Source organism: Mirounga leonina, unplaced genomic scaffold (genome assembly GCF_011800145.1).
Source record: "Mirounga leonina isolate KUSES-001 unplaced genomic scaffold, KU_Mleo_1.0 Mir_151, whole genome shotgun sequence".
NCBI classification, from domain to species: domain Eukaryota; kingdom Metazoa; phylum Chordata; class Mammalia; order Carnivora; family Phocidae; genus Mirounga; species Mirounga leonina.
In genome coordinates, this window is record NW_023270377.1 from 52,196,463 (window position 1) to 52,215,465 (window position 19,003).

General features: G+C 36.7%; 1 protein-coding gene across 3 annotated transcripts in view; it reads left to right on the forward strand.

Annotated features, from left to right (window-relative positions):
• Positions 1-19,003, forward strand: part of ZNF385B (zinc finger protein 385B) — a 393,630-nt gene that overhangs the window by 99,425 nt on the left and 275,202 nt on the right. The window lies entirely within an intron of this gene.

The following is a 19,003-nucleotide window of genomic DNA, read 5'->3' on the forward strand; positions in this document are numbered from 1 at the left end:
CTGAAAACACTGATGAAAGAAATGCAAGACAACACAAGCAAATGGAAAGATACTACATGCTCATGGATAGGAAGAACAAATATTGTTAAAATGTCCATACTGTCCAAAGCAATCTACAGATTTAATGCAATCCCTATCAAAATACCAATAGCATTTTTCACAGAACTAGAACAAATAATCCTAAAATTTGTGTGGAACCACAGAAGACCTCAAATAGCCAAGATAATCTTGGAAAAGAAAAAAAAGCTGGAGGTATCACAATTCCAGATTTCAAATTACACTGCAAAGATGTAGTGATCAAAACAGTATTGTACTGGCACAAAAACAGACACATAGACCAATGGAACAGGTTAGAAAGTCCAGAAACAAACCCGTGATTGTGTGATCAATTAGTCTTCCACAAAAAAGGCAAGAATATGCAATGGGAAAAAGATCTTCAACAAATAGTGTTGGGAAAACTGGACAGCACCATGCAAAAGAATGAAACTGGACCACTTTGTTACACCATATACAAAAATAAACTTAAGATGGATTAAAGATGTAAATTGAGACCTGAAACCATAAAAATTGTAGAAGAGAGCACAGGGAGTAATGTCTCTGACATCAGCCATAGCAACATTTTTCTAGATATGTCTCCTGAGGCGAGGGAAATAAAAGCAAAAATAAATTATTGGGAGTACATCAAAATAAAAAGCTCTTCTGCACAGTGGAGGAAACAGTCAACAAAAATAAAAGACAACATACTGAATGGGAGAAGATATTTGCAACCGACATCTCTGACATAGGGTTAGTATCCAAAATATATAAAGAACATATACAAGTCAACACCCAAACAACCTAATTAAAAAATGGGTAGAAGACATGAACAGACATTTCTCCAAAGAAGTCATGCAGATGGCCAACAGACACATGAAAAGATGCCCAACATCATTCATCATCAGGGAAATGCAAATCAGAACTACAATGAAATATCACCCTGTACCTGTCACAATGGTTAAAATCAAAAACACAAGAAACCACAAATGTTTGTGAGGATATGGAGAAAAAAAAGAACCCTCTTGAACTGTTGGGATGCAAACTGGTGCAGCCACTGTGGAAAACAGTGTCTCCATACTGTTTCTCAAAAAGTTAAAAGTAGAACTCCCTATGATCCAGTAATCTCACTACTATGTATTTACCCGAAGAATATAAAAACACTAATTTAAAAGGTTATATGAACCCCTATATTTATTTACTATAGCCATCTTATGGAAACAGCCCAATTGTCTATTGATAGATGAATGGCTAAAGAAGATATGGTGTATATATACAATGGAATATTATTCAGCCATAAAAAGGATGAAATCTTGCCATTTGCAACAACATGGAAGGAACTAGAGAGAATAATGCTAAGTAAAATAAGTCAGAGAAAGACAAGTACCATATGATTTCACTCATATGTGGAATTTAAGAAACAAAACAAATGAACAAAGGAAAAAAGAGAGACACAAACCAAGAAATAGTTTTTAGCTATAGAGAACAAACTGATGGTTACCAGAGGTGAGGTGGGCAAAGGGATGGGTGAAATAGGTTGATGGGAATTAGAGAGTACACTTATCTTGATGAGCACTGAGCAATGTGTAGAATTGTTGAATCAGTATACTGTGCACCTGAAACTAATATAACACTGTGTTAACTATACTGGAATTAAAATTTAAAAATTAAGAAAACTAAAAAATTAAAAAAGAGCAAGAGAAGAGTGTCCATTCTCATCTCTCTTATTCAACATAGTACTGGGAATCCTAGGGATATTGTTAAAATGGAATAAATAAATAAAAGGCTTACAAATTGGAAAGGAAGAAATAAGACTATCTCACTTCACAGATGACATGATCTGTTATCAATCACGAAGAATTTTTGAAAGAATTCCTAAAACTAATGAGTGAGTTTAGCAGGATTTCAGGATAGAGAATCAACACAGAAAAATCAATTGCATATTTATATACTAAAAATAAACATTTTTGGAAATGCATTGGAAACTGCAATTTAAAAACAGTATAATTTAAAATCACATCTAATGAAACAAAATACTTAGATATGCAGTTAGAAATATGCAGGATGTGTATGTTAAAAATTACAAAATATTGAGAAAATAAATCAAGACCTAAATAAATGGAGAGCCATACTATATTCCTGACTTGGAAAACTCAGCATAGCTAAGATGTGAGTTCTAAATTAGCCCATAGGTTTTATGCAATTCCTATTAAAACCCCAGCAAGGCTTTTGGAGATAGAGACAAGCTTATTTGAAATTTATATGGAAAAATGCAGGCTCTAGAATAGCTAAAGTAATCTTGACAAAGAAGAATAAAGCAGGAAAAATTTCTACCCAGTATCTAGGCTTACTATATAGCTAAAATTATCAAGAGTATTATTTTAACAGGGATATAGGCACATAGGTCAATGGAAAAAACTACAGAACCCAGAAATGGATCTACACACTTATGCTCAATTGATTTTTGATGAAGGTACAAAAGCATTTCAATGTAGGAAAGATAGCCTTTTCAATAAATGTTGCTGGTGCAAGTGGACATCTATAGGTAAAAAAGAAAAAAAAAAGAACTTTCATCTAAATTTATGCCATACACAAAAATTAAACCAGTGTGTTATAGATTTACATGTAATACATAAAAGTATAAACTTTTAGGAAAAAAAAATAGAAGAAAATCTCTGGGACCTAAGGCTGAGCAAAGAGTTCTGACTTAACACCAAAAACATGATCCATAAGAGAAAAATTGATAAATTGGACTTCATGCAAAATTAAAAACTTTTGCTTTGCAAACTACCATGTGAAGAGGATGAAAATATAAGTTACAGATGGTAGAGAATATTTGTAAACCACATATTTAACATAGGACTAGTATCTAGAATATATAAAGAGCTCTCAAAACTCAACAGTAAAAAAAAAAATCCAATTGTGAAATAAGTAAAAGACAGGAAGACAAATTTCACTGAAAAAGATATACAGATGACAAATAAGTGCATGAAAAAGTGTTCAACATCATTAGTCATCAGGGAAATGAAAAATAAAATCACAATGAGATTTTAATATATATCTGTCAGAATGGCTAAAGCAAGAAATAGTGACAACACCAAGTGTTGGCAAAGATGGGGAGTAAATGGATCACTCATACATCGCTAATGGGAATGTAAAATCGTATAGCCACTCTAGAAAATAGTTGGGAAGTTTCTTATAAAACTAAACCTACATTTATCGTTCAACCCAGTAATTGTACTCTTGGAAATTTATTCCAGAGAAATGAAAAAAGTGTTCCCACAACAACCTGTATATGAATGCTTAGAGTAGCATTAATGGTAATAGCCAAAAACTATAAACAACTCTATTAGTTTCCTGAGGCTTCTGTAACAAATTACCACAAACTTGGTGGTCTGAAACAGTAGAAATTTATTCTCTCAAAGTTCTGGGGTCTAAATTGTTGAATCACTGTATTATACACCTGAAACTAATATAATGCTGTATGTTAACTATACTGGAATTAAAATTTTTAAAAATTTAAAAATAAATTAAAAAAACAAAAGTCTGAGCTTTGGCAGGGCTGCATTAACCTCCAGGGGTACTAGAGAGAATCCATTCCTTATATCTTCCACTCCCTAGTGACTGCCCTGGCAATTCTGGGCTTGTGGCTACATCACTCCAATCTCTGCCTCTGTTTTCACATCTTCTTCCCCTCTGTGTGGCTGGTCCTCTCCTCTTTGGACTATTTCAAATCTCCCCCTACTTCTTTTATAAGGACACTCACTTTTAGATTTAGGAACCCCCAGATAATTCAAGGTGTTCTCCTCATCTCAAAATCCTTTTCTTACTTCGGCAAAGATCCTTTTCCCAAATAAGATAATGTTCCCAGGTTCCCAGGATTTGATGTGGATATCTTTTGAGGGTGAAATGTTAAACTGTGATAAGCCATACATGGAATACTACTCTATAAAAAAAAAGAAATGAACTATTGCTATACACAACAACTTGGATGAATCTCTAGGGAATTATGCAGAGTGAAAGAAGTTAATCCCATAAGTTTTTATACTGTATTATTCCATTGTGCAACATTTTAGAAATGACAAAATTTTAGGAATAGACAACAAATCAGTGGTTCTCAGAGGTTAGGGATGGGGGAAGTTGTCAGGACGGAAGTGGGTGTGATTATGAAAGGTCAACATAAGGGATCCTGTGGTGGTGGTTACATAAACCTACATAGGAGATACACACACGCAAACACACAAAGGAATTCAAGTATAAGTGGGGAAATCTGAGTAAGATTGATAGATGGTATCCATGTCAACATCCAGACTGGGATATTATTCCATAATTTTACAAAATGTGTAATCAGTGGAAGCCAGAATGAGCTCAAGGGAACTCCTTATATTATTTTATACAACTGCCTATGAATCTCTAATCATCTCAATAAAAATTTCAGTTAAAAAATCTTAATAAAGATGACCATCTAAAATACCCAGTCTTCTAGTAGCATTATCAGAGATGATACTGAGCACAAATTTGGGGATTTGGCTTTTTAAATAATATCAAGTGTCTTCAAAGATTAATAAAACACAATTTCTTTTTCTTTTTTTTCTTTTTTAAAAATTTTATTATGTTAGTCACCATACAGTACATCATTAGTTTTTGATGTAGTGTTCCATGATTCATTGTTTGCGTATAACACCCAGTGCTTCATGCAGTACGTGCCCTCCTTAATACCCATCACTGGGCTAAACCATCCCCCCACCCCTCTCCCCTCTAAAACCCTGTTTGTTTCTCGGAGTCCATAGTCTCTCATGGTTCGTCTCCCGCTCCGATCCCCACCCCGTTCATTTTTCCCTTCCTTCTCCTAATGTCCTCTATGCTATTCCTTATGTTCCACAAATAAGTGAAACCATATGATAATTGACTTTCTCTGTTTGACTTATTTCACTTAGCATAATCTCCTCCAGTCCCATCCATGTTGATGTAAAAGTTGGGTATTCATCCTTTCTGATGGCTGAGTAATATTCCATTATATATATGGATCACATCTTCTTTATCCATTCATCTGTTGAAGGGCATCTCGGCTCTTTCCACAGTTTGGCTATTGCGGACATTGCTGCTATGAATACTGGGGTGCATATGGCCCTTCTTTTCACTACATCTGTGTCTTTGGGGTAAATACCCAGTAGTGCAATTGCTGAGTCATAGGGTAGCTCTATTTTTAATTTTTTGAGGAACCTCCACACTGTTTTCCAAAGTGGTTGTACCAACTTGCATTCCCACCAACAGTGTAAGAGGGTTCCCCTTTCTCCACAACCTCTCCAATATTTGTTTCTTGCCTTATCAATTTTACAATTTCTTTTTCTTAAGTATCCATATGGATATCTAAATGAATGACAATGTGATATGCTAAGAACAGTGATAGGTTTATACATAAGGTGGGTGGCACAGAGAAAAGGAATGGTTAACTTTATAGAGGTCAGAGAAGTCTTCCTCGAAGAGGTGATATTTGTGGTAAATATTTAAAGATGAGTTTCAGGTTATTCAAGGAAAAGCAACGTTCCAAATAGAAGTGATTGCAATGTAAATGCATGTAGGGACAAACTACAGTTTATTGTTAATGGAGTGAAATATGATTGGGCGAAAAGGAGAGAAGGTCCTTCAGGAAAAATAGAAAGTAGCTAGAATAGGAGAGTGTTCTTTGTTCTGTGGGAGCATAGGAAAAACACAGTTTCCCAAACATATATAAAAAAAATCAAGGGCAGCTGTTGGAATTCAGAGTTCTCCTAAGTTCTTCTATGCCACTCTGGTTTATGTCAGCCAGGAGCCTCCCCGATCAAGTCCAGACATTTCAGCTTGGTATTTTCCTAGGATATCACCTGGCTGTGCAGAGATTATTTTCCACAGCCCACATACAACTTCCCAAGTCCAGATAAATTTGACCACATTTATTCTCTATGTAGGATGGCTAAGGATGCTCATCTCGCCCTCTGCTATCAAAGGCTGGGACCTATTATCCTCAGCGCCTATTGCTGTGGTATTTTCCCACCAATTCTATCCCATTTACCATTCTAATTCTCTGAGGGGTATTTGAAATTTAAAAAATTAAAGCAATTGATGTGTGAATAACTGACAATCTAACTCTGTGGTTATCAAATTTTAGCATGCATCAGAATTCACCTGGAGGGTATGTTAGGAGGCAGATTGCTGGGCTCCATCCCCAAAGTTTCTGATTCAGTAGGCCTGGAGTAGAACCCAAGAACTTGCATTTCTAACAAGTTCTCAGTGGAAACTCCTGGTTTGAAATCACACTTTGAGAACACCAATCTAACCCAATGAGGAGGAATTGATACCCAGAAAAAGAGCTGCTTATCTCAGATAAATCTATAATTAGGAATTGGTCAGGAAAGAGAAAGAGGGCCTTCTTGTGTACCTTGTCTTCTCCTGGGGCATCCACTGACCCATGGAAGTAGAGGGAAGACGTCATGGAAATAAAGGGACATAACCCCCAGAGCCCCATCAACCAAACCTTACCTCTAGCTGGGAGCTTTATAAGCAACTCTGTACGTTCTACAGTATCCTAAACACAGTGAAGTTAGACCCGGTGGCCGTGGTTAAGTGGATGAATGAGGCTTTACCTTGTACCAGGTATTGTGCTAAGGAGGTCACCTTATTTAAATTCTCACAACAGATTTATGAGGAAGGCACTATTATTACATACAATGGGAATGAGGAATGAAGAGGTTAGGTAACAGCCAGAAGAGGCAAGGCTGGGATTTAGAACAAGTTGGCCTAATTCTTTCGTGACCTGATTCGTCACCATGGTGTTCTTGCCTTCCATCTAGGGATGGAAGTTGGGTTGGGCAGAAATTGCCTACTTTGTGCTTACAGGTTACTGCTCAGACAGTGTACTTGATGTGGAAGTTGAATCAGAAAAGAGAGGCTGTAAGTTCTCTCTCTGGATGGACTAACATTTTTGCTCAGAGGCTTTCCCCTCCTATCAGTCAGGGATACATGATATTCTGATACCCACCCTGTCCAATCAGAAGCAGGTAAATCACCAGATAGAGTAATAAATGTTAACTTTACATTTTGTTCTCCTTGTATTGTCAAGAAACATTTGTGCCTGTCATGGAGAATCAAATTGCCCCCAAGGATCATGGGGAAGATTGATTATATTCTGGGGTTTTGAGAATCCATATTTCCTCAAAATGGGAAGGGATTCTTTCTCAGGGTGTGATCTTTGATCCTTTCATTGGCACTCATTTGGCACAAATAATATTTAAAACTATGAAAGGTCAGGCCCAGATTATGAAGATTGAGCTGAACTGTCATATGAGAGACACATTTGTACTTGATTTGAGGTGCACTGGAGATAGGCATTATCATGGAAAGACTGAAATAATGACGTTAGTTTTCACAACCCAACATATGTATGACTCTCCTCACATTATAGATAAAAAGCTTAGAGAGATTTGGAGGCCTTTCCAAAAGGCCACACAAAGATTCAAAGTCTAAGGTCTTTCTCACCCTCTGCATTACCTCTCATAACTTTTTGCAACAAATTCTTCACAAAGTAAAAATGAAAAGAATTCATGACTACTTCCTTGTTATCTAATGTTTGGTTTTCCCAGTTGCTACTAACTGAACTGCCCATTTTCTTTCTCACCTTCAATTAATTCCAAAAGAATTTCTAATCTCATTGAAGTTGAAGCTTCTAAGACTAAACAGGAGTTAGTCAAGCAAAGAGAGTGGAGAAATATTGATTCAAAGGGAGTAAAGAGAATGTTTAAAATCTTAAACTGAGAAACAGTTTGTCATATCCAGAGAAGCTGAGATGTGGCTGAAACTGAGTGAGAAAATCAGAAGCAGAGACAAAATTTGAGATAGTAGCCGTCAGACATTTTTTTTAAAACAATGCTTTATTTCAGTCACGATTCTCTGGATCAGAGATTGGAGCTGGTCTCACCTAGGTGTTCTTGTCCTGGATTCACAGGAGGTCACTCATGCAGCTGCAGGTAGCCAGCATGTCAACTGGGTTGGACGGTCTATGACTGCCTCACACACATGCATCTGGAAGTTGGTGCCAGCTGTGGGCTGGATCATTCTCACCAGGAGACTCCTTCACCCAGTCCCAGAGCAGCACCGTCAGTCAGCAAGAGCAGAAGCTGCAACCACTCTGGTCTTTTGGTCAGAGCTTGTCACAAGACCAGCTCAAACTCAAGTGGTGGAAATATTGAGTCCACCTCTTGATGTGAGAAGTGGCATCTTTTTTGTGTGGGCCTTGAGTTTGAGTAGATTTTAAGCTGAGGATACTTTGGGAGCAGGGAGAGGTGAGGTTTGAATGATATAACCAGGTGATTTGCAGCAGGAAGTAGAAATAATTACTTGGAGGTAAAAATGGAGAGCAAGATCAGAAAGTGGGTTGTGGGTTGGAACGTTATATAATGTATCCTTATCCTCGCTGCGCCATATTCTGGGCTTCTCTTTGATGCCTCCAGGATCTTCTAGGATCCTCAGCTGTTTTCCCCCCCTCCCATCTAATGGTCTCTTATTTTCATTCCTATTCTACATTCAAGAATCAGCTACTAGGGTCAGGACACTGTGATAGGTATTATAGCTATTAGAATATGTGTATGGGTTTTTAAATTCATAGGCCAAATTTCTCACACTGCCTCTCCTATATATTTAAAATGACATTTTGTCCTCAAAAGTGTTCTCTCAATTTTGAACTTTAAAAATTAAACCTGAAACAGTAACACTATAGAATCACCACAAGATGGTGCCACAAGTATATTGAAAGTAAGATATTTTCCTCATTTCCTCATTTTTTGCTGGAACTTATTAATGAGTATGGAAAGCAAAGAAATACAAAGGGGTGAGCATGTATGTGGACATGCATGTGTGCATAGGAGCATGCTCATTTGGCAGACTCTTTTTGAATATCTTCTGTGCATTAGGCAAAACCTGTAAGGGAGCTCCCAGGTGGTGGCAAGTATGTGTCACTCCTGCCAAAGGGTGGGAGGGAGAAAGGGTCAGTGGAGATTTTTCTTCACTTTTCAGGAATAAAAATTATTGCTTAAATATCATAATATGCTCTCTGTCTGGAAAAAAACAAGTTGTAGTTCATTTTAAGAGGTATTAGATATGAACACTAATGTTTAACAACGCAAACTTCAGTTTGTGTGATAGATGCAGAGATAGGGCTAGAATTTATCAGCATAATGTCTTTTACTTTTGTAGTAGAAACATACAGCTTAAAATACTTGCTTTTTCCTAATTTTTGATGAGTCAGTTTATCACTTAACTTAGTTATGACTTAACACAGTCATTTATCACTTAAGAAATATTTTGCAGGGGCGCCTGGGTGGCTCAGTCGTTAAGCGTCTGCCTTCGGCTCAGGTCATGGTCCCAGGGTCCTGGGATCGAGTTCCACATCGGGCTCCCTGCTCTGCGGGAAGCCTGCTTCTCCCTCTCCCACTCCCCCTGCTTGTGTTCCCTCTCTAGCTGTGTCTCTCTGTCAAATAAATAAAATCTTTAAAATATATATATATATTTTGCAAAATACAGGTACTATGATGAAAGTATAACAAATGATTGACAAAGGGAAGTCTCAAAGTCCATAGAAATCTTTTCATGGAATTATTATTATACAGCCCACTTAGTAGATAGAGTCCATATAACTTCCTATAGTTTTTTATAGGAAAACCAGACTTAGAAGGGAAAAGGATCTTGGCTTAATATATACTAACTTGGGTTCTAAAGAAGAGGACATTTGCTTTCCTTAGTATAAATCCCTATCGATAGGGCCCAAGAATTCTCTTACTTAGAGTAATTTAGACCCAGTGATGATACAGTAGAAAAAATATTATCATACTTTTCTGGCTGTTTTTCTTGACCAGAATTGATCATTATAAGTTTCTAAGTATTTTACAAAATCCTGATTCTATTCTTCTAAATAAGCATAGAGTTAGTGCCCCAATTCATACTCCCCAGGTAAATTCAGTTGGTATTTGTAAATAGGGCTTATTGAGGTTCCTTATGAATGAAAGTAGAGCAATTCAGAAATAGAATGAAGGCTCAAGTTATAACTGCAATCCCCAAATGCTTTGGGACAGAACCCCAGCCATTTTGGATGGTGTCAGAATTTTAGAACATTTTAAGGTAGACCTGAAAAAAGTCATTATAGAACAACTCCATATTCAGTACATGTGGTTAAAAACTGTAAAAAGGCTATTCATTATGTAAGTACAAAACTCTAAGGAATTGACATATAAAGGAGTTTTAAAGGAACTTTTTAAAATAAAGAATTAAAAGGAGTGTCTGGCCCTTTTTTAGTGAGGACAGATAGTCTTGCTTTAAGAATGCTTTGGACTATGGACTTCTACATGTATTTATTAACAGGTAAGTGTTATTTTATATAAGTATTGGCTTTCAGATTTTAAAAACCAAATGCTGACACTTTTCAGTATGGAACTGAATCTTAGACAATGACGGAAATTGTTTGGGTGGCTGAGTGGTCAGAATTATCAAAGGCCACCTTAAAATCTGTTACCTGATTTTGTGTATGTGTGTATGTTATCTGATTAATCTGTGGAGAAAGGCTTTTGGTAGCTGGCTCAGTAGGAATTTAAAATCAGTAAGTTCAGATTCTCTTGGTGAGTTAAATGTGGTGTCATCCTGACTGACCAACTTTCTTCACACGGATATTCCACTTTCATAGCCTTTACAGCATCATAGCCAAGGAGGCTTTTGGACGTTTTTCTGAATTAGACATCCCTGTGAAATGTTACAACTGACAGTGGGGTTGGTGTTCATCCTTGTGCTTATGGTTTCTCTGGAGCTGGTTCTTTGGCCAACTATGAAACATGTTTGCTTTTCTCTTGATTACATGAAGAGTTTGGAGGATCTGAGTGGGCTGATTATTGTTTTTTTGTGTGTTGTTTTGTTTTTGGCCTGAGTGTGATGGCATTCACATCATGTAGACCCATTTCAAGAGCCTGCCCTCTAGTGAGCCAGCCTTGCAATCCAGAGACTCTTGGCCAGTAGAGGCTAGAAGTTTATTTGTTCTTATGTGGACATGATGTAAAAGATATAAAGAGATATTGATTTTGATCCTGGGGAGTTACCTACCCTGGATAGTCATTTGCTTTTAGAAGCTGCAATAACTCTAGCAAACCCCCAGGGCACTATTTAGGTTACTAAAGAAAGAATTCACTAAATTATGTTGTACTGTCAGAAATGAATAAGTGCAGTTTCCTTCTTCACATGGAAAATGACTTTGTGACCATATTCTAAACGCTAAAATTAGAGCCACACATTCTGTTATACTTTGTACCGTGAATAGGAAGACCAGTGTTCTCCTAAATGCCTCTGAAACTCTTCTCCACTGCAAGTCTGGGCCCCAAAGGTCACTCAAGAAATACTCTTCTTTTTAGGTCGAGTATGTATAGTCTTTTAATTTTTTTAATAAGAATTGTATATATTTAATAAGTGCAACATGACTCAATATACATATACATAGTGGAATGATTGCTGTAGTCAAGCGAATTAATATATCCGTCTCCTCATTTAATCACTCCTTTGTGTATGTGTGATGAGAAAAACTGAAATCTACTCTCTTAGCAAAATTCCAGTATTCAGTACAGTATTGATAGTCATCGTGCTGTACCTTAGCTCTCTAGACTTATTCATCCTACATAAGTGCATCTTGGTACCCTTTGACCACCGCATGTTCAAAGATGATGAGTGTTCTATAGGCCCGAAGTCTTAAGTCCAGGGTCAATGTTATCTTAAAGTTCTTTAATGTACCTACTTCAAAAAAGGATTTGGGAAATATACTCACAGGACAGCTCCAAGTAAACACAACATAATATTCATGATTTGGGGGAGGAATATTCTTTTTAAAAATGAGTTTTAAGGTTAAATAGTTTGAGAATTGATGGTAAAGAACATTACTACATTTTTTTTCTACAAGTGATTTGAAGAACTCTTACACCAAATAGTACATGGCATATAACAATAAAATAGGGACCTTTACTTCATAAAGCTTATTTTTGTTTGTGACGTTCTCACACATGATGTTTCACATTATGGATGTTTTGTTTTGGGGTACAATGAGAAGAGAGTGAGATAACCCAATGTTTTATGCCTCATTGTGAAAATACATCCTTCCTTTTAAAATTTTCTTTTGAAAATTATAAAGTACATTGCTAAAGAAATATTTTTGTCAAGTGCCTTTCACATTACTGGGTATAAAGTAGTTCATCAGTGAGTGTTTGATATTATTGTCATTGTGTTTCATTTTTTTCTCGACACAGTAATTCTGAATGGCTTCTTCTTACTTTCTGCTCCTGTGCCCTAGTCTCATCATCTTGCCTTACATCTCCATCTCTGCTCTGCTTTGTGTCTCAGTCTTAACAGCACCGTCTCTCGTATTTTTTGACTTTCCTGTCAAAACAACGCTAATCTCCAAATCTCTTGTTCAAGCAAGAGAACATGTGTTTAGGTACCCTTTTCCAATCCAATCCCTGTAACAGTTTAGGTAAACATTTTTCCAGGTCTCCTAACCTGCAATTCTTGCAATCCAAGAAGCCCTGAAAATCAGAAGGTTTTATAATTCGTATTGGTGACAAAACCTGACCTGAACTGATAGGAGGTTAATTATAGTCTTTATTTATCCCATCTAGTATGAATATGCACATGTTTTGCTGTAGAAATGTTAATGTGTCTGACTATAGAGTGTTGCCCCAGACCCCATTGGAGGCATTACATAATTCATGGTCTCTGCAGAGTATTATCTTTCTAAAATCTGAAAGCATTTGAATTCTGAAATGCATCTGGCACTAAGGTTTTAGATTAGGAATTAAGGACCTATAATCAAATATTATGGTTTCACTTTAAACTTTTATCTTATTACTAGGGAGCTGCATGTATGGTAATAATAAAAAGAGTTTTAGGCGCACAATCTCTCATGAACTATTTTCTAAGACTAGAAAAGCACACACATAGATAGAGACAGAGACAGAGAGAAAACACTGAGCAGTTGCTCAATCAGTGAATCATGAGGCACAAAATGAATGGAATTCAGGTAGCAGAAGTAACTGCAACAGGATAAGTGCATTTTCCTGTGACATGGGCAAACATGCTTGTGTGCATGACCACTCCATGTATGTCTATAACTGTCTCCAAGGAAGGGGTTCTAACCGATGGCCTATTTGGGTACACACATAGAGATATAATGCAGATACCTATGGGGGTGCCATGTTTAAAGTTGTTCCAAAATGCTGTGTTACATAAATGTATGTTAGGCACAGTGCTTATTTTTACACAGATGTTTTGGATTTAGTAGATACTACTAAATGTGGCACCTGAGAGCTAGTGGTGTTACTAGAATTGAACACAGTCATTTACCAAAGATCCTCAAATCGGGGTTGCCTTTATTGGATCCTGCTTTGCCCTGTCTTTAGAGTCTCAGTGAGAACCTAAAACCCATCTTTAAAAATCTGAGTAGAACCTTAAATGTGTTCTTTGTGAATGCTACTTACTAGGAATTTCTTCCAGCTCTTTTGTGATTTTTGATAAATGTTTCATGTCCTTTTTGCTTTGCACTTTGCATGTCAAAGCTCTATATTTTGTGATCTCAAATCATTGTTGCTACTTTCTAGGATATTCTACCTTTTACCTTTTTAAGAGTTGTCAACTGTCTCAGAGGTACAGATCTGAGATTCAACAGTCTTGCACCTCAGATCTGTACCTCTGAAACAAATAATGCAATATATGTTAAGAAAAAAAAAAAAGAAGAAGAAGAAGGTAGCGGGAGGGGAAGAATGAAGCGGGGGAAATCGGAGGGGTGGACGAACCATGAGACGATGGACTCTGAAAAACAAACTGAGGGTTCTAGAGGGGAGGGGGGTGGGAGGATGGGTTAGCCTGGTGGTGGGTATTGAGGAGGGCACATTCTGCATGGAGCACTGGGTGTTATGCACAAACAATGAATCATGGAACACTTCAACTAGAACTAATGATGTAATGTATGGGGATTAACATAAGAATAAAAAAAAAAGAGTTGTCAACTGTCTCTTGCATCTTATGTTTTAGTACTGATAGAGAAAAGATGGTGAAAGGTAAAGGTATAAATTTGGGAGTGGCGGGGGTAGGGATTTTCATGAGCTATAGAGTTATAAAAAAATAAGCGGTCAAGAACTATGGGGTTAAAAATATTCTTTACTTTGTATATTTTCTTGTTACACAGAGCACATTTCAATCTTTATTGTTTAAGACTTTGTCTTAGAGTAAATTGGATAGGATTTTGCCCTGGTGTTAGCATATTCCTGCACGCTTTTACTATCATTATTATTTTAATTTAGAGATAAGCAGTTAGGGGTTAAAGTATATTTAATTTGTTCTTTACTGGACATCTACATCAAATATATGGAAATTTTTTTTATAATTATGATAGCCTCTAGTGATTTTATTTATCTGTAGAAAAGTCCCAGGAACCTACAGCTATTTTGATTTTTGCAGCTTTTATGATAAGTCCTTATAATATATACTACTGATTTCTTCTCTGCATCCTGCTCATTGTTGAAAAGCCAGAGCTATTTTTAACATTTACACAATTTCAGTAGATGATTCTTCCTTCCACAAGGTTTGGTGCTAAATCTGTGGAGCCTTTCATAATCATATCCTTTTTGTGGTTTGCTTGAATTTGATCACAGTGGCTGATTTCATGCATTGATAATGAAGGCTTAGGTTGCCTGTTTCTCGGCATAAATCCACTCAGACTTGTAGGTTGACAGTGCTTCTGGTTTCAGCACGCGTGGAGATATAGCATTGAAATTGCTCTGCTTTCTTTACAAGTGACTCAGTGTGCTTGTCCTTCCCTAAAATGTTGCCAGCGTGTAAAGGATTTTCAATGAGCAGTGCAATAAGCAGCATCTGGGAAGGTTTGGAGCTGCACTGATATAGCGTGGTACTGTCACACAGATAATCAGGGCTGGAGCCAAGTCTCAGTAGCACGGTGCATCACACTGGTCACATACTGGAAGTTTTGTTTATCCAACTTGGTTGCTCTCAAAGCTGGTGAAAGCCCAGCCAGGATGTGGAGTGGACTTCCTAGCAGAGGTGAGCATTTTTATTCTAAAACTTGGATGCGGGATCTGGTGTGTCAGTAACAGATTTTTATGCTGTGTTGAATCCTGTGGAGTTATCAATTGTGTTTATCGTGTTGCACTGACAGATTGGAAAGGGCACCACTGAGGAGCAAGATATATGATTCTTTAATTTTATTGGGAAGTAACTCCTTAAATGCACGGTGTGATAGCATTCTTTTTTTTCTGTGCTAGCTGTTTGCCGAGGACATCTTAACAGTAGGTGACTTCCTTTGCATTTTAAACATTCAGAACAAGTCAGTGATATTATGCAATTTGCTGTCATTACTGAAAGTAGGTAATTAGCAGTGCTACGATGTGCTTCAGGTGTGTGTGTATATATATATGTATATATATGACTATGAACTAAATGTAGAATTTTTGACATGAAAAATAGGAAACAAGTGATGTTTACAAGATAACTAAGAAAGTAAGTGAAATGGATTACATACTGGACTTGACACCTTGTTATGCTTAACATTAATAATTAGAAGTTATGACCTGTCATGCACTGGACAACCTATAGTAATTGATTTTTAGAGACAGTATACTGAATGAAAGGAGAAAATTAATAGCATTTCTTCATAAAGCATGTTTTAATTAGATGTGACATTTTAAATGTAGCAGATTTCATTACTTAAATATAACTAAAGTAGCTACACTCACCCGGAAAGTTAAATTAGTAGATCACCATGCCCAGAAGGGTCAGATGTGGCATTATAAGTATAGAGTATTTGCAAGCCAACTAGATAAGGGCGAGCTCAAAGTTAGCCGCCGAGTAGATGGAGTCCTATTGCTTAGGCTCTTCTAACTCCAATTCCTACACCATGAGAAGCTGTTTCTAAAGAAGAAAGGACTAAGAGTTATGATGTATTCACAAAGCAGTATGCTTATTAAGTGTCGGTTTAGTATGTTAGGTCTGCAGAGAAATCTATTTTTATTTGATTGGAAGCTAACATGGCACATGGGGTATGTATTTATATATGTGTATCTGTTTTTCCTGCTAAATTTATTTGAGGCAGCTGTTTTATAGCCTTCAACTCTGAAGTTATAGATAAGTGTGTATTCGTTTGACAGAAGATTCGAGAACCCCGTTTACTGCCAGTACATGTAAAGCTTGGCTAAGCAGACGCATCAGGAGCAAACCATTTGTGTTCGCCAATCTGTCTCAGCAAGTCCCAGGGCCACTATCTTGCTAGAAGCCACTGTGTGCTTTTGAAAGCATGAAATTAGTTTTATACTGAGCACATGGTTTCTCATTTAGCAGCTCTTTTTATGGTAATGGTCAATTTATGGTTCACTGCCAGGATTTCGGTGTTCTGTCAAAGCTGATAGCTTCTGCTAAGGTGTCTCCATGAGATAAATGTTTAAAAAGCAGAGGGAGGGGGGCACCTAATTAGACCCTCAAGAAGAGACTCTTACCTTCAACCTCGTCTATTTTCTGAATGCACTGTCGTTTCTCCGAAGTTCCTTTATGTTTTTAATCCAAAACCTACAGATTTAAAGTTACTAACATTTATCATTTTGGACTTTCCTTGACATGTGACATCAAAATAGCAATGTTTTGAAATGTAAAGTATTTGTTCATCTTTTTATAATGCATTTAGAGAAAACCACTCTATTAGTGCTGACCATATTGTGCAATTCATCATTGGACTTAATCTGCTTGTTTGGTAATATATCCTAGAGCAATGCTGGAGAGAAGACAAGGCTTTTATATATTTTAGAGTTGGTATAAAGTACCCATACTTTATTATACATGCATGTACTATGAGAAGGATTAGTTAATAAAACTAAGCAGTCTGAAGATATATTAAAAATGTTGAAAATGTCTTCTTTTGTATAACTGCCTCAACTTAAAAAGTAAAAGCTTTCAAATACTAAAATTAGATAAATATTAAAAACAGTTTTTGTTTCCACAGAGTGATAATAGATGAAATGTACTTAAAAATGTTGTAGTAAGGATTTTCTTAGCCTTTTCTTTCCACCAGAAAAAAAAAACCCTTGTTGAAAGTTTTGCTAGTCATAATGCATTTTGAAATAGAGGTGGTCAAAATTCACTACCAGGACATTTAATGAAGTATTTATTCTTGTGTTTTTTCTTTGTATGGTGGTAATGGATATATACAAGTAGATTAGGGTACACATTAGAGTGGTGCTATTGTACTTATTTTTTCAAATGGCCTTGACAGTGGAACTGAAAACACTCCTGAAATCTTGAATTTCATGATTTTTTTTCTTGTTAATCCATGGATTCTTGCCTACGTTAAGTGATTTCACATGATAAAGGATCCATGATAAAATGACATTTATTGAAATGTAAGCATATGATATGTGCCATTGTAATTAGACGATTTTCTGATTTTCAGTGAAGCATAATTTTAAAAAACTTATTTTCCTTCCGCTCTTTTGGAGATGTCATGTTACAAGTCATCATCAGCTCGTCAGGGGGATTTTGTTTTAGGTTTTGACTTACAAATAAGTATCTCATATTTCTCACTCCCCAAAGCCTATGAAGCAAATTGGGTTTGTGGGTTGAGAATTAGAAGCTTAGAAGGGCATTGAGATTTTTTCTTTGAATTTCTGATGATATAACGTGTTTAGTAAATGAAACCTTAAAAGAAGTTTTAGAATGTCAGAATTCTCCTAGAATAAGTAAAATTTGTTGTATTATATAGATCATAGAAATTCACTAGATGAAGCAAAGGGTAATTTAGCATGTCTGCCTAAAATCTTAGCAGCAATTTCTCTTTCACAAGAAGTAGGATTTAGAAAGTTATCATGAGGATGTGAGATTCTCATGTATCTCTGTGAAATTTACCTGCATCTTTTTACTTTTATGTCAAGAGCTAGCAACCCTGAATTTCCTTCAGCAGATTTTAAAAATGATTAGTTATGAAACATGGAAGATAGTAAAGTAAGTAGTAAACCTACTTTAATTGAGAAACATTATGACAAAATCAAAGTACTCTCCAAGTTTGGTGAGCTTTCCTATTGTACACATACAGTAATTAGTTTGGACTAATTATATAGTTGGTAGTTTGTTTTGAGGTTTGTTGCTGTGGTGATGAATACTTTTTATTTTTTTAAATATTTATTTATTTATTTATTTAGATGTAATGTTCCATGATTCATTGTTTGCACATAACACCCAGTGCTCTATGCAGAACGTGCCCTCAATACCCATCACCAGGCTAACCCATCCCCCCCACCCCCCTCCCCTCTAGAACCCTCAGTTTGTTTCTCAGAGTCCATAGTCTCTCATGGTTCGTCTCCCCCTCCGATTTCCCCCCCCCCCGCCTTCATTTTTCCCTTCCTACTATCTTCTTTTTTTTTTTTTTTAACATATAATGTATTATTTGTTTCAGAGGTACAGGTCTGTGATTCAACAGTCTTTTTTTTTTTTTAAAGATTTTATTTATTTATCTGAGAGAGAGAGAACACATGAGAGGGGATAGGGTCAGAGGACGAAGCAGACTCCCTGCCGAGCAGGGAGCCCGATGCGGGACTCGATCCAGGGACTCCAGGATCATGACCTGAGCCGAAGGCAGTCGCTCAACCAACTGAGCCACCCAGGCGCCCCTGTGATTCAACAGTCTTAACACAATTCACAGTGCTCACCATAGCACATACCCTCCCCAATGTCCATCATCCAGCCACCCCATCCCTCCCACCCCCCACTACTCCAGCAACCCTCAGTTTGTTTCCTGAGATTAAGAATTCCTCATATCAGTGAGATCATATGATACATGTCTTTCTCTGATTGAATACTTTTTAGTATAAGTATGTCCCAGGCGATATTTGGGACATACTTGTACTAAAAATTACTCATT